Genomic DNA, 16,295 nt, shown 5'->3' on the forward strand with positions numbered 1-16,295 from the left:
TGGGAAGAGAATATTCAGAGACTTCTTCAGGAGGCAATATGGCGATGGTACTGGTTTTGGTGAGGCTGGTATTGGTGGAATTCAAGAGATTAAGGGGCGCCTGGGTGGCGCAGTCGGTTAAGCGTCCGACTTCAGCCAGGTCACGATCTCGCGGTCCGGGAGTTCGAGCCCCGCGTCAGGCTCTGGGCTGATGGCTCGGAGCCTGGAGCCTGTTTCCGATTCTGTGTCTCCCTCTCTCTCTGCCCCTCCCCCATTCATGCTCTGTCTCTCTCTGTCCCCAAAATAAATAAACGTTGGGAAAAAAAATTAAAAAAAAAAAAGAGATTGGGGTGAATTTTAGAACTGGAGCCAGTAGATCTTGTTTATGGATTGGATAGCAGGGGTGAAGAAAACAAAGGAGGCAATACAGAAAGTAAGGAAGGAATAACTCTGGGGAGAAAATAATATTTCAGTCTCTGCCACACTAGGTTATTTTTTATTGACAATTTTCCCCATCACTTCTGGTTGGAGCTTTATATTGGTTGCTTCTAGAGCATCATACAGTTTTCCTTTGTAACACTCCCAACATTTACCTTTTGTCATTACTGATTTAAAATAACTCCCTCAGGGGCACCTGGGTCGCTTGGTTGGTTAAGCATCTGACTCTTGATTTCGCCTCAGGTCATGATCTCATGGTTTGTGAGATTGAGCCCCATCGGGCTCTGCACTGGGTGTGGAGCCTGCTTAAGATTCTCTCTCTCCTGCCCTCTGCCTCTCTCCCACACACTCTCTCCCTCTCTCAAAATCATCATCATCACCATCATCATCATCATTCCCTCACTAGACCCAAGGGGAAGAACCCACCTGTCTTTAGTCCTTTTTCTCCAACGCTTTGCACAGTACCTGACATATAGTTGTAGTTTATAATATAACATACTGTAATGATATTAACAGCACTTAAAGAATAATTTCACCATGCCAGATACCATTCTGAGCTCTTTACATATATTTGCTTTTGACAACAATCTCCTGCAAAAGATACTATTATCATGTCCATTTGACACATATGTAAATAGAGGCACAGGGAAAGCAAATAAACTTTCCTAAAATCACACAGCTAGCAAATCCCAGTAAGTGAATAAAGTTATTTTACAAACACTTTAACTTATACTTCACACCACTACAGTGAGGTGTGATTCTTGTGTTACCATTTTTGGTTCGAGGCAAGCCAGATGGACTTGTTCAAAGGGGTCAATATCAGGAAGCAGAGTCAGCAGGCTTAGAACCCTCCAGAGTCTAACTGAGCAAAGCTTTTTTTGTGAGGCAGCATAGCACCATGATATATATGTGTGTGTGTGTGTGTGTGTGTGTGTGTGTGTGTGCGCGTGTGTGTGTGTGCGCACACACACACACACACATATAATTTATTGACAAATTGGTTTCCATAAAACACCCAGTGCTCATCCCAACAAGTGCCCTCCTCAATGCGCATCACCCACTTTCCCCTCTCCCCCACCCCCCATCAGCCTTCAGTTTGTTCTTAGTATCCAAGAGTCTCTTATGCTTTGCCTCCCTCCCTCTCTGTAACTTTTTTTTCCCCTTCCCGTCCCCCATGGTCTTCTGTTAAGTTTCTCAAGATCCACCTATGAGTGAAAACATATCATATCTGTCTTTCTCTGACTGGCTTATTTCACTTAGCATAATACCTTCCAGTTCCATCCATGTTGCTGCAAATGGCCTGATTTCATTCTTTCTCATCATAGCACCATGTTTTGAGAGCACTCGCTCTGAGGCCAGTGAGGAAATGCATCTCTGCAACTTAGTGTTTGTGAGACCTTGGCCAAATTACTAAAAACCTCTGTGCCTCAGTTTCCTCATCTGTCAATTTTTGCACTATTAACAGTACCTGTCCTCATGTGAACTGGCTGTATAACATTCATGGAGCACTTAGAATAGTGTAGGTGTCATGAGAGGGAACTGTAGTTTGCCCATAGGAAATACAAAGGAGAGAGGTTCCTCCAATTTTTACTCCCCGATCTTCCCCCAGGGCATTTAGCCTGGATTAAGGTGTTCAAATCAAAGAATCATTGGGTTAGAATTAATACTAAGCTAATTTATCCCCTCCTGCTCATCATACAGATAAGCAAACCGGGCCAATGAGGATGAGTGCTAGGAGATGTGACAACATCCAGGAATCTCTTGGAGAAACAGGAAACCTTCTGTATGCTACAGTTTTTAAAAAAGATTAGACATTATACTATACAGAGCTAGAAAAATCAGGCATCTTTTGTGATAGAAAGAAAACCCTTTCCCATCATTTCTAAAACAATATCTCAATTTTCTGTGATTTTGGGGCGGGGGGTGTCAAAAAGAGCAGGGATTATGAGAACATTCACTTGCTTGCTAGTTTTATCCTCCCACCAATCAAAACAGAAGCCTGGGAAGTTTTGATTTTCTTTTCCTTTTATCCCTTCTTCTAGTTCTCTGGTGGAGGTGTTAATGAAAAGCAAGGTGGTCAAATCCCAACTCATCGGGAGGAGACAGAAAAGGGATAAAAATTCAGGGTAATCAGGCCCCCCAAAATCAGGATTGCTTATGCTGAAGTTGACTTAACAAGAAGGTGTCTGAAAAGTCAGTCCTCTTCCCAGGTCTTTAGTTTTCTCCAAGCTGTGTCCCTTTAAGTCAGGCCATGAGCTTGATGACGTCAGCCCTCATTTCTACTCCCACAACATAAACAGTTACTTATCTAATTCCCGGTCCACTGCGCAAACCTGGCTTTAAGAAAGAACTGTCCTGATGTGATACATAATCCAAGTCAAAATATTTGAAATCCAATTTGAAACTGTGGTCTGGCATACTCAACACAATTCAAGGCTAGGTACTCACAAGCTGACGCAAAACAGGCAGTCCGATGGTAGAACTTTTGCCCGGGGCTGGTAGATATGCAAACTGTTGCAATCTTTCCAGAGTGCAATTTAGAAATACAGATCAAGAACCTTAAGAATGGTAATACCCCCTTAATGAAGTAATTTTATTCTTAGGCCTTGAACCTGGGGAGATGTTCAGAGACCAGGACTGAGGTGAATGTACAGAACTGTTTCCTCTAGCACTATTTGCAACTATAAAAACAAAATCAGAACCAAACAAAATATCCAACAATAGCAAATTATTTAAATTACACCATTTTTCAATCAACCGAATATGTGGTTTAAAGAAATGTTTAAACATTTGTGTATGTGCGCATTTGTGTATATATATATGTGCGTACACACACATATATATACATATATAGTGGTTTAACTCCTTAACTTGGGCTTCCAGGTCTTTGTCAACCTAGTCCCAGCATATTATCTGTGTATTTTTGTTAGTATTTGTTCTCTTCAAATCCTCATTTAACAGATACTTAGGAAGCACCAACTCTGTGTCAGGTTGGTGCCATGCTTTCCTCCTCATTGCCCATTACTCTCCACATGTTGCTTCCGCCCCCAGATCAGCCTTGTATGCTCCTTCCTTCAGGTTTCTGTTCCTGGGTGTGCTCCTGACTGGGCCCCTTTGTGAAGACCCAGACAACGTGCAAGATCCTCTCAGAGACTTTCACTTATCTCCCCCACTGGAGCACATGTGCTAGGGACTTCGGCAAGTGCCTTAATCCGTCCTTCCTTTAGCTTTCCCGTTTGTATAATGAGAAGTGTAGTACTAACCTGCGACCTCTATATAGTCATTGTAAAGATCAAAAGAGCTAATACATGTAAAATGCTTAGAACAGTTCCTGGCTTCATGTGACTTCAAGAAATGTTCCTTTTTTGTGTCAGAGACTGTAAATTCCTTAAAGGTAAGACCCTAATAATCTCATTTCACTTTATAACTCCCACAGGACCAAGCATCTTGCTTGGACTCCAGTTGGATACTCAATAAATATTTGTTGAGTAAGTATATGAATGAATGACAGTTACTTGAGTCTGTACTGACCACACCCCTTGCCCTTCTGGGCCCCCAGTGATTAAGCCATCCCCACATCAATCATGTGATCAGTGTTGGTGCCAATCATTGCGCTCAGAAGCAGACCCTGTGCAGTAACTATACAACTTGGCACCAGATTTCTTCTGCTCCTGAAACATCGCAGGGTGGGGGGCGGGGGTAGCCCCTTATATCCTTCTGGCAGATTTCTACACTGTTTACATTTTTCCACGGCAAGTTACAGAATAGCTACGTTGTAAATTTTCCGATGTCCCTCATTTTCCTGGCCACAGGGCTGAAGAAAATGGCATTAAGCCCACCCATTGTACACCCCAAATGAATACCCCAAACTGTGAGTGGACTGCAGGGACACAGGCTGGGCAGCCCACTTGCACATTAGAAAAACAGAAACCAATGAAAGCAGAAAATAACCAATTTATTTGCAGGACCACCATGTGCCAGGTACTGTGTTAACATTTTCATACATCTGTCCTGATGAAGAATGTCAAAGGCGCCGAGAAGCTGTGTGACCACAATCAAACAGTTTGTCCCTCAAAGCCTTTGTTTGTTTTCCCCAGACCACCATAACCTCTGCCCAGATACCTTTCCTATTCTCTGACCCATCTGTTGACTGTGTACTAGAAAATTCTGATTGTGCATACAGAGTGGACTTAATTATTTCCACCCCAAACCTGCTCTTCCTCCCATGTCCCCACCATCCACTCAGTTGCCCAAGTCAGAAGGCTGGGAGAGTGGTGGGGGCGGGGGTGGGCACCTGGGTGGCTCAGTTGACTGAGCATCTGACTTTAGCTCAGGTCATGATCTCATAATTCATGAGCTCAAGCCCCACATTGGGCTCTCTGCTGTCAGCACAGAACCTGCTGTGGATCCTCAGTCCCCCTCTCTCTGCCCCTCCCCTGCTTGTGCTCTCTCAAAAATAAATCAAAAACATTAAAAAAAAAAAAGCTGGAGGGTACACCCTCTCCACCTTACTGTCTCCTCACATATGATTTACCACAAATCCTGTCAACTCTGCTCTCCTCCCCTTGCTCTCCAGATTTGCTACCACAGCTGCTGCTCCGGCCAGTCTCATGTCTCATGTGCTTTATGGCAACAACCTCATAACTGGTCCCCCACCCCGAGCCCCTCTTGGTCTTTCTAATCTACTTCCCTCTTTATAACCTCATAACTGGTCCCCCACCCCGAGCCCCTCTTGGTCTTTCTAATCTACTTCCCTCTTTATAACCCATGATTTGGTTTTAAGCCCTCATGGCTTTCCATGTACTCCTTGAGGTGCTATCTGGCCCCTCTTCACTCTCAAGCCTCATCAGTTCCTTCACTGCACACTTTAAACTTTATACATGACACAAGAGATTTTCCAAGCGTGGTCTGAGGACCCATGGGGTTCTACAGGCCTTTCCAAGGGATCTGAGGTCAAAACCATTTTCATAATAATATTAAGACACTTTGCTTTATTCGCTTTCATCCTCTCCTGAGTATTCAGTGACGTCTTTCCAAGCTTACATGACGTGTGGTATTGCAACAGATCGAGTGAAAAAGCAGGTATGAGAATCCAGCTGTCTTCTATTAAGCCAGACATTAAAGAGATTTGCCAAAATGTAAACCTATGCCAGCTCTTCACTAAATAGTTTTTGCTTTGGAACAATATACTTATTTTTCATAAAAGGTATGCTATTTATGTGAGCATATAATGGGTTTATTTTATTCTTACTTTACATTAATAAACACCTATTTTAAATTTTTTAAAAGTTTTAACTCAACACTGTGAATACCAATAGATATATCCCATATAACCACGTAAACAAAACCTTTCAGAGATCCTCAGTAATTTTTAGCATTGTAACGGAGTCCCAACACTAAAAAGTTTGAGAACTACTGCTCTCGCCTAAAGGAACCACCCCGAGTATTCCAAAGCGTCATGCGCTCTCTCTCTCTCTCTTTCAGGCTTCTCTTTAATGACTTTCTTTGGCAGGAACACCTTTCCCAATCACATAATCTTTCCCCTGCCCTCTTTTGCCTACTTTAACATGTTTCAGTACCCAGCAAGAAAGTCACTCCTCAAGGAAAGAAAGACTCCCTTTAGCCCCCCAAGAGCAGCTATATGACTTTTACTGAAGGCGTCTTATATGCCAACCATAATAATAATTGCTCTACCTTCATTTTCCCTTCCTCTGAGTTAGGCTCAGGGAGGAACAGGAAGGGCCAGGGAGGGAGAAAGATGCAATCAAGTCCAATCTAGAGCTAAGGGAAGTTAGGCTCAGAGAAGGTAAGCAATTATTCAGGTCACACAGCGAGTGAGTGGCGCAGTTGATCTGAATCCATTATCTTCTCACTCTGTCAGTGGTTGTCATACTTGAGTGTGCCCAGCGGTACGCTGATAAACGTTCAACAGCTGGCTCTCCAGAGGGACCAAGCCCTGATTTGTAGAGTTCGGCAATTTCTGTGGTGTAAACACTCCCATGGCAGCCATTTTCAAGCCACCAACGTGACATCACTGAACACAGAGTCGGGAAGGGATGTGCAGTGGCACATATCCTAGAGAATTTCCATCGTGAGATATAATCAACATAAAACACTCAAGAACACAGATAATGGTAAAATGTAGTAAGATAATTGGGAATTACAGTGATGAATCTTGAGTATTCCAAATTTGAGTACTTGTTTTAAATATAATTAAACTATTTATTTGCAGTTCTACATACTCTAATTTTTAACAATTGTTCTGTTTAGCAACCAGCTCACAAAACTTCTCAATATTTAACAACTGGCTCTTGTACCTCAGAATTAACTGTGCAGCATTTGAAAATTTTAGATGTCCAGGCTCTTCTCCAAAACTGCTGGCTCTAATTCTCCAGGGTGAGGCCCATGCATTTGTAGTTGTACCAAGCCCCTAAGATATCATCAAGCACAGAGAGGGAGATTTGTACATTCCTTCCTTCATTCAAATACTCAAAGCACATTTATTAAGGGCTTATGCTGGGCCAGAAACTGTTGCAAGGTGCCTGGAAGATAATACTGAATAAAATGAAACAAAACAAAAGCTCTGCTCTTGAGTTGATGTCCAAGTGGAGGAGACAGTACACAAACACAGAAGCAAAGACTCTACACTATACCTGTAGATAGGGATAACTCTTTGAAGAAAATAAAACATGGTAAGGAACAGAAAGTGATGCAGCGGGTGGCGAAAGGTTGGAGGCAAGAGCGAGCTGGGTGGGCTTGAGGGACAGCAGGAGATACTGGCAGGTGGAGCACCTGAGACAGGCGTATGAAAAGGTCTGGGGTCCAGAGGAGGGTGTTAGGGTTGTGGTGTGGGGCCACGAGCCTCTGCTCCGATCCCGCACCTGCACTGCTCTGACTGCAGACCCAGGGTTTAGTCTGCTGTCTTCTGAGCGCTTGGCTAATTGTCTGCATTCTAACCAGACTGCATACTCCCTTTAGAGCAGGGACAGAATCTTTTTTCCAGAGACTAGCACAGAGTCTCATACATCATACAAACTTCGTAAATATCTGTGCTAGAGAAAACATAATAGCAACAAACCAGGGCTTATCTGGCTCAGCCCAGACCAGCCCACATCCCTGGGATTTGAAAGCATAACTGCCAAGAATGCAGGCTTTGGCATCAGGTGGATTTGGGGTTGAGTCTGACTCTTGGCCACTTTAGTTAACTACTGTTCAATTTCCTCTTCTGTAGGAGTACTAGTTTGCACTTCAGAGGATAGAATCACATGCAATCATGTTTTCTGTCCTGTGCTTAACAAAGTGTCCTGTCCATGTTGTCCAAAAAGCTCCTCTGTCACACGTGGTCCCCTCATCCTCGTTACTTTTTGATAGCACTTACCGTTATCTGAGGTTATATTATATAATATCTATGTATTTGTTCATTTTCTGCCCCCCTGTCCTCCACCCTCCTAGAACGTATGTTCCACATGAGCAAGGTCTCAGTCTGTTGCATTCAACTCTATATCCTCAGTACCTAAAACATCTTGAATATAGTAGGCCCTCACTAAATATTTGGAAGATGGATGTATGGATGAATAGATGGATGGATGTGGATGGATGAATGGGGATAAATGAAGAGCCTAATATATATATTGGTTATTAATAATTTCATTTTTTAAAAAATATTTCCCTTTGTATTAAGGGTCCCATTGGGTGGCTCACTTGTACTCCAGGATCTAGAACTTTTTTCCTTCTTCCACACGTTACCTCCCATGGTCTCCACAAGTCCTTGGCCTGTCCTCATGTAGCAGTTCCAAGTCCTTCTGATGACACCATCTTTCTCCACTGTGTTCTGGAGAGATAAGAAGGCTACTCGGGAACTTTCCTTTCTGATTCTCTTAGGAAATTGTTTGGTTTGTTACTAGCATCCGATTCCCCAGGAAACTTTCTCACTTCAGACCTGATGAAGCCAACCACAAAATGACAAGCTTCTGGAAGCAATGGAGCGATTGCATTTCCAAGCATGTATTTTTATTTTTGATCTGCACAGAAGAGTCCGTTTCTTATTCTGACTTAAGAACAAAATCCCACCCTCAGATTTGTTTGACTTGGGCTCTCCCTTGGGAGAGTGAATTTGGCAAGCAGAACATGGGGCTTTGCTCTTGGTTATGGTGGTTAGGAGATCAGGGCTTTTGGAATCAGGCAAATCTGGGCTTCAGTCCTAGTTCTGCCCCAAACTATCTCTGTGTCGTGAGAAGATATTAACCTTTCCGAGACTCACTTTCCTTTATAAAATGTGACTTCCTTCACTAACATGTATTTATTTAGCATCTATTAAGTTCCGGACATTGTGCTAGACCTTAGGATACATCAATGAGCAAAAGCCACATATGACCTCATGCTCATAACCTTATACTCTGCTTGGACAATCATTAAAAAATAATAATGCAAAGGGAATTAACAGGGTGTGATGGAAACTTACAATGGAGATATAACCCAGTCTGGACAATCAGGGAAGGTTAACTGAGGTAATAGAGTTAAACTGAGTTAGGCAAAGAAGAGATATGAGTAAGTGGGTTCCAAAAAAGAGGAACAGTTTTAGGCCTTCTATTGAGCTATGGTTTAGGGCTAGAGGTGAAGATTCTGTTCTCATAAGAGGTTTGGTGAGACTCTTGGAAAAGCCATGCCACCTTGGGGATGAGGTGACAAAGAGCATAGAATTTGGGACAAGGCAGTTATTTCCACTTCCTCATGAAGCCCTGACATTCTCCAGCATTGGGAACAGCATAGTATGAACTTGGCTTTTGACCTTGCTATTGGGGGATTGAGCCGCCCTGGAAGAACATGGCAAATGCCAAGTGGGACTGACCAGTTTGTGCATAGTTGTAACCCAAGGGGGCTCACAGAAATTCTTGGTGGGAGTGTGGGTGGTGAATGTTGTATCACCAAATGAGGGCAAGAGTGGGATCTTCCATATAAAATGTTCGCTCATGAGTTTCAGATTATTAAAGGAGTAACACAGGTCTCCCATAGAGTCATAAACAGAAGCAAAAAGTCTAGCACTCAAGTATTTGTTAATGAACTGGTCATGCAGAATATGATTATGTAAACACTTTTATATCATTGGAATGAAAGCATTTAACAAATATCAACTCATGTAATATGTATAGCAACAATATAAGAGAGTCTACTCATTTTCTATTGTTGTGTAGCAAATTATCACAAACATAGCAGCTTAAAATAATACATATTTTTTGTTTCACAATTTCTGTGGGTCAGGAGTCCAGGCACAGCATAACTGGGTCTTCTGCCCAGAGTCTTAACCAGGCTGCCATCAAGTGTCAGCTGGTGTGTTCTCATTTGGAGAGTCATCTGGGGAAGAATCTATTCCTAAGGTAATTCAGGTTGTTGGCAGAATTCATCTCCTTGCATCTGTATCACTGTGGGCCCCAGGTTTTTGCTGGCTGTTGGCTGGAGATTGACCTCAGGTCCTAGAGGCCACCCACAGCTTCTGGAGGCTACTCCTAGTTCCTAACCATGTGGGCTCCTCCAACATGGCTCTTTATTTCACTGAGCTCACAAAAAGCTCTAGCCCCAGTCTGTCAAGATAGAGTCCTATGAAGTTTAACATAATTACAAGACTGAGATCCCTTTACCCGTGTCCTATTCTATTGGTTAGGAGGAAGTCACTGACCCCTTTCTTTGACGCCACTGAGGAAGAGGGGATTCTACAAAACCATGAACACTATGAGATGGGAATCACTGGGGTTCACTTTAGGCATATGCACGTCAACACTGAGGGAGAAACTATTATTATCCTCATTTTGCAAATGAGGAACAAAGGCACTGGGCCAAATTCACACGATTAGTAAGCAGGAGAGCCTGAGTTCCAATTCAGAAGGACTGACCTCAGAGTCCATGCTCTCGACTATGAAGCTCTGTCACCACACTTGGCTAACGGTCCAGTGTGGATTCCTCTCTTCATAAACTTCAGCAAATTGGTTTTATTTTTTTGTTCTGGTTTTTTACTTTGGATTGTTGCCATATCCCATCTTCAAACAATAATCCCAATAATCTCCTATCTGTGTTACATTTACAGCTTTAAACATACTTCACATAGCCCAGTGATATGAAGAGGTTACTTGTATCATCATTTTCCAGGTAGAGAAGCTGGGGTTTAGAAAGGATAAGTCACAGAACTTCTAGAAGCGAGCTCAGTCAAGAGCCTCTACCTCCCTTCTGCACACCATTCATCAGTTCACCAGTGCCGCTGTGAATACTGCAAGCGAATTACCTCATTAACTTTTTTATTCCTCCAGATAATATTGAAGATGCCCCAATAAGTAAGAAACTTTCCATGTTCTCCAGCCTGAGGTCTTTAACTGGTGGCTGGCAGGCCTGATGTAACTTGACCCAAATAGAATTTATGAACAATTTCTAATTAGTTGCCAATGTTTAAGAATTGTTAGATTCTTTAAAAAAAATTGGAAAAATTTGGAACACTGGGTCCACATTTCTCAATAGAACTGAGTAGAGGAAGTTCCCTCCCTGTAGACTGGGCATGATCTTCCTCTACACCACCACTTCGACTCCCTACTTGCTGACTGTGGACCATGAGTTTGAGATCCTCTCATTTTACAGGTGAAAAAAACTGCAGTCCACTGAAGTTTTCAGAGACTGCCAGCTAGCTAAGAATGGCAGAGCCGATGTCAAAGTTAGTACCTCAAGGAGTGCCCTCGCCAGCAGGACATGAGGCATTTTGATTCAGGTGGGCATTTTCAAGCAACAATTCCAAACATGCGACAAGCTGCCTTGTCCTCAAACAGCCCAGCCCCATCGCACTACTTAATTCCCATTTCAATTATACTGGGAACGAATATATTTCACAATGTTGAGATCAGGTTGCAGAGAGAAGAAAACATACTGATAGGGGACCACAATTACCAGTAATTTCTCTTTGAATCCCTTTTTCTCTCTCACTCTGTATTAATGACTACCTGTACAAAGAGGTTACATGAGCTTTCAGAGCAAAAGGAGTAAACAGAACATGCATTCATGTGGCAGGCTAGTTACCTCTCGCACCTGAGCACAGAGCTTTTAGAAATGGAATTTTTTAGATGTGCTTCTCCTACAAATATCAGGCAAATGTAATCTCCAAGAGTCAAGAGACAGTGGGTGTTGGGTAGAATGAAAGCTGCATTAACCACAGAGTAAATATCTAGGAGAGGTAGAGAGAGAAGGTAGCGTCAATCCAATTCAACTAAGTGGCTGAGGACCTACTATGTTGCCCTACTATGTTGCTGGGCTTTGTGCGCAGTGCTTTCACAGGTGTTGTTTGGTTTCATTCACACAACTCGCAAGGTTGGGAGCAGCGAAAAAGCAAAGAAGGAGAGACTTAGGATTAGACCCACTTTTGTTGATTCTGGGTTCATCTTGGTGACACATCAGGTGGATCTGGGAGAGAATCCCAACTCCGGTGACCTCAGCTTGGGACTTTAGGTTACTTATTTAACCGTTCTGAGCTTCATCTGTTCCTTGTCTGTTAAATGCCATACATTAGATGCAGGATACATTTATAGTTATTTTCTTTCAGTTAGACCAGATAGTTCTTCATGGGGATTACCTTAATGCTGAATAAAATTGAAAAAGCACTGAAGTTGGTGTTAGAAAATTTGGATTTTAGCCCCCACTCTGTTCTTTCCTGTTGGGACTCAGAAGGAAATTACCTGGGGTTTTTTTCAATAATTAGAAAAATTATGTGCATGGTATTTTTGTTAAGGTTTTATTTATTTATTTTGAGAGAGACAGAGAGAGCTGGGGAGGGGCAGAGAGAGAGAGAAGGAAAGAGAGAATCCCAGGCAGGCTCCACGCCATCAGCACAGGGCTTGAACCCAGGAACCGTGAGATTATGACCGGAGCCAAAATCAAATGTCCGACACAACTGAGTGAGCCACCCAGGTGCCCCGTATACGTGATATTCTAATTCACACTGTATTAAAGTTTATAAAAGTGAAAACTGGCCATTCCTATCTTCAAAGCCAATGTCAATTATCAATTATTTCAATATCCTTTTAGAAGAATTTTCTATTATGTACATACAACCACACAGACACATACACACATTAACCCTCACACATGAGCAAATTCAAAATAAATCTTGGAGACATTATGTGATGACTCATATAAACCTCATCATTTTAATAGAGTTGAACCCATATCGAAGGTCATTTAGGTAATTTCCAATCTTTTGTTAATAATAGCAAAAAGCTAATATTTGTGGATTGCTCATAATGTGCCAGGCGGTATTCTAAGTGCTTTGTGTGTATTAACTAATTTAATACAGTCATCCTGGGGAGAAGCTATTACCATCACCCCCACCTTACATTTGAGGAAAACAACACCTTGAGAATGTCAGTACTTGCTCCACAAACAAGAAGTGGCGGAAATGAGACTCACACCCAGGTAGACTGAACAATGCTATAACATACGTCTCTGTCTACAGTTTTGTGCACGTTTGTCAGAATAGCTGGCAAATGATGGCCCTTGAAAAAAGCAGCACTGCAATCAAATTGCATCTTTTTTTTATGTTTATTTATTTATTTTGAGAGACAGAGACAGAGCATGAGCAGGGGAAGAGCAGAGAGAAAGACACAGAATCCGAAACAGGCTCCAGGCTCCGAGCTGTCAGCACAGAGCCGGACGCGGGGCTCGAACTCACAAACCATGAGATCATGACCTGAGTCGAAGCCAGACGCTCAGCCGACTGAGCCACCCAGGCGCCCCCAAATTGCATCTTTAAAAGGTCAATATGATAGCAAGGTGGGGAATGCACCCACTTACAGTACCAGTCACACTGTGCTGTACATTTTTATCTTCCTCCCTGTCTCATTTGTTGGATTACAAGCTTCTTTTTTAAATTCTTTTTAATGTTTATTTATTTTTGAGAGAGAGAGAAAGACAGAGTGCAAGTGGGAGAGGACCAGAGAGAGAGGGAAACACAGAATCTGAAGCAGGCTCCAGGCTCCACACTGTCAACACAGAGCCCAACATGGGGCTCGAACCCACGAACCATGAGATCATAACCTGAGCCGAGGTCGGACGCTTAACTGACTGAGCCACCCAGGCGCCCTGGATTATCAGCTTCTTGAAGGCAGGGCCTCTGTCCACCAGGGCTTGGCACAGGGCCAGCACATTGCCAACTCTTAAGAACATTTGGGAATGATTACTGAAAAACAGGGAAGCCTTCAGTGGAAGTGGCCTTCGGTGTTTGGGCTGGATTTGAAAGGGTGAATAAAATTTTGGTGGGCTAATAATGGAAGAAAAAGTACCTTGTGTGAAGAAAACAGTAAAAGAACAACTACACAGGATGTTTGGTGGAACAGCAAATCATCCAGGCTGGTTGGGGAAAGGGTGTGTGGCTGTGATGTGCTCACATTACCGGAAAGGAAATTTGGAGATAGAAAGGGAATTCTAATGCTATTCAGAGTTTGTGAGATCTCTTCCAGGCCACGTTTATGAAGCTGGAGGACAAAATGGATGAGCATCTATGAATACACCCACATACACCCATAATACTATTGCCAAAGATTTAAATTTATTGAGTCTCAGTTTACAATATTGTACTGTCCCTACACCACATTTCTTTTCTCCACTTTTCCACTTCTCAGTGTCACATGGATGGCAGGTCGGTCAGTATCAGCAGCCCGGGAAAACATCATAGCAATGCAGTGGGCATATTTTCAGTTTTCATTTATTTTAGTCCTCACACACTCACTGAATTCACTGTCTGACGTATTTATTTTCCCAAGCTCTGGGCCTTTGGACCCAGGTTTATAAATGTAGCTTACAGAGATGTACTATCCAAATTAACTTACAAGCACACATACCTCTCAGTGGATTTTGTTACATTTCTGTTAATCTTGAGTTTCATGAAGTTACTTAGACATCTGACGGCACATATTATTTTATATACACACTAACATTTTTTCGACACTTGATCATTGATCCTGGTTATGTGTGTGATCAAATTCAAATTAGAAATTAGTTCTGATAGCCAGTGTGAACATACATCAGCACTGACTAGGAGGAATATAATGTAGGCCACAAAGACGAGTCACAAAAATACTTTTAAATATTCTGGCAGCCACATTTATAGAGGTAGAAAGCAACACCAAAAATAGTTTAAATAATACATGTCATTTAACCCACCATACCTAAAATATTATCCTTTCAGCATGTAATAAATATTAAAAAGTATGAGCTATTCTACGTTCACTCTTTCTGTAGTTGAATCCAGGGTACATTCACACTTGTCCATCTCACTTGGGACTAGCCACATTTCAAGTGCAGACAACACATAAGGCCAGAGGTTGCTATGTTGGACAGGACAAAAATGGAACTTACAGATTCTAGCTCCTTTGAATAACACTATTAGCTCAAAGAATGGTTAGAATGGCTTATATCCTCCTTGCTCCCATCTAAGGGTAATATGTAAAGTTTCTCACTTATGATTTTTTAGAAGAGACCTAAGAGATGACCATGTCCCCAATTTTTTATTATGGTCAAGGAAGCTGAGACTCATGAAGGTGCGGATGGGCTGGGGGCGGACTAGACCGTTGGCTTGCACTGTTTCACACCACCTCATTCAGCCCCGCTCCTGGCAGGTGGAGAGGGAGCCTCAGCTCCCTGCCAGCCACCTGCTGACAACCCTGGAAGGGGACTGAGAGCATTAACTCCCTGCTCAGCCCCATGGACATCACCCTGCCAGCGGGGAAAGGATGGGGGCATCTGCTGCTCTGGGATAGACGATTATTCGCTCCTTGCTCTGTCCTGTTGTCCAGCACCAGGAGGGGACGTCAGAACACTACCATCTGCTTCCACAGGGCAGGGTATTGTGAGGTGGAAGACCAGCTCTCCCTGGGGGGAGGAGGAAGAGCAGGGGTTTGGCTGCTGGCGTTGGATATTCAGGTACGTATTACAAAAAAGATTTTCTATTAGTAAACCACTCTTTTTCCAGTGCTTTGGCTAGGGAAAGAAAATGTGCCCTTTTTGGTCTGTGCCTGTTGGTAGCTTTGACCTGGATGCATTCTACAGTGCATGAATGGAGACAATAAGAAAACTCAGAGAAATCACCGTCGCGTCGTTTCTTACATCCCCAGGTTCCTAGGCCATTCACTTCTTCCCATCTTTAAATATTTTCCTTTTCTTGTTTATTGTGTTATGTCCAGGGATACTTTAGTGCAGAAGAATAGGGGAGTTACTCTACCTTGGCTGGAACCAGAAATCTGCTAACTGTCAGCAACACTTTCTAATCCTCATCTTATTCTATTAAAAAATTTTTTTTTTGCTATGATAGAGTACACGCTTTCCCTTGAAACTCATTTCTCCTTCAACATTTATTACTGTACATTGTGAATTTCCTCCTATTTTTTGGTCATTTTTAAAGTTTTATTTATTTCTTTTGAGAGAGAGAGAGAGAGAACCAGTGGCGGAGGGGCACAGAGTGGGGATGGAGGATCGGAAGCAGGCTCTGTGCTGACAGCAGAGAGCCCAATGTGGGGCTCAAACTCACAAACCATGAGATCATGACCTCAGCCCAAGTCCTACGCTTAAACGACTGAGCCACATAGGCGTCCCTCTTTTGGTCACTTCTGAGTGTCCTTTGTAGTTTCCTCTAGGTCAGTAGCTTTCTAGGGTGCTTGTGTTCCCTTAGGATTCTGTCCTAAACCCTTTTATCTTGCCTTTTTTTCCCCTCCATAGTCTTACCACCAGCTGTATGCTGAAAACTCATCATCTCCAGCCACCAATCCCAGTCTAATTCCCACTGGAAAGCTCCACCTGGCTATCCTAGCAACCATCTTATCCAAAATATAACTTATTATCTTCTTGTGCATGTGCAA

Source organism: Acinonyx jubatus, chromosome C1 (genome assembly GCF_027475565.1).
Source record: "Acinonyx jubatus isolate Ajub_Pintada_27869175 chromosome C1, VMU_Ajub_asm_v1.0, whole genome shotgun sequence".
NCBI classification, from domain to species: Eukaryota; Metazoa; Chordata; class Mammalia; order Carnivora; family Felidae; genus Acinonyx; species Acinonyx jubatus.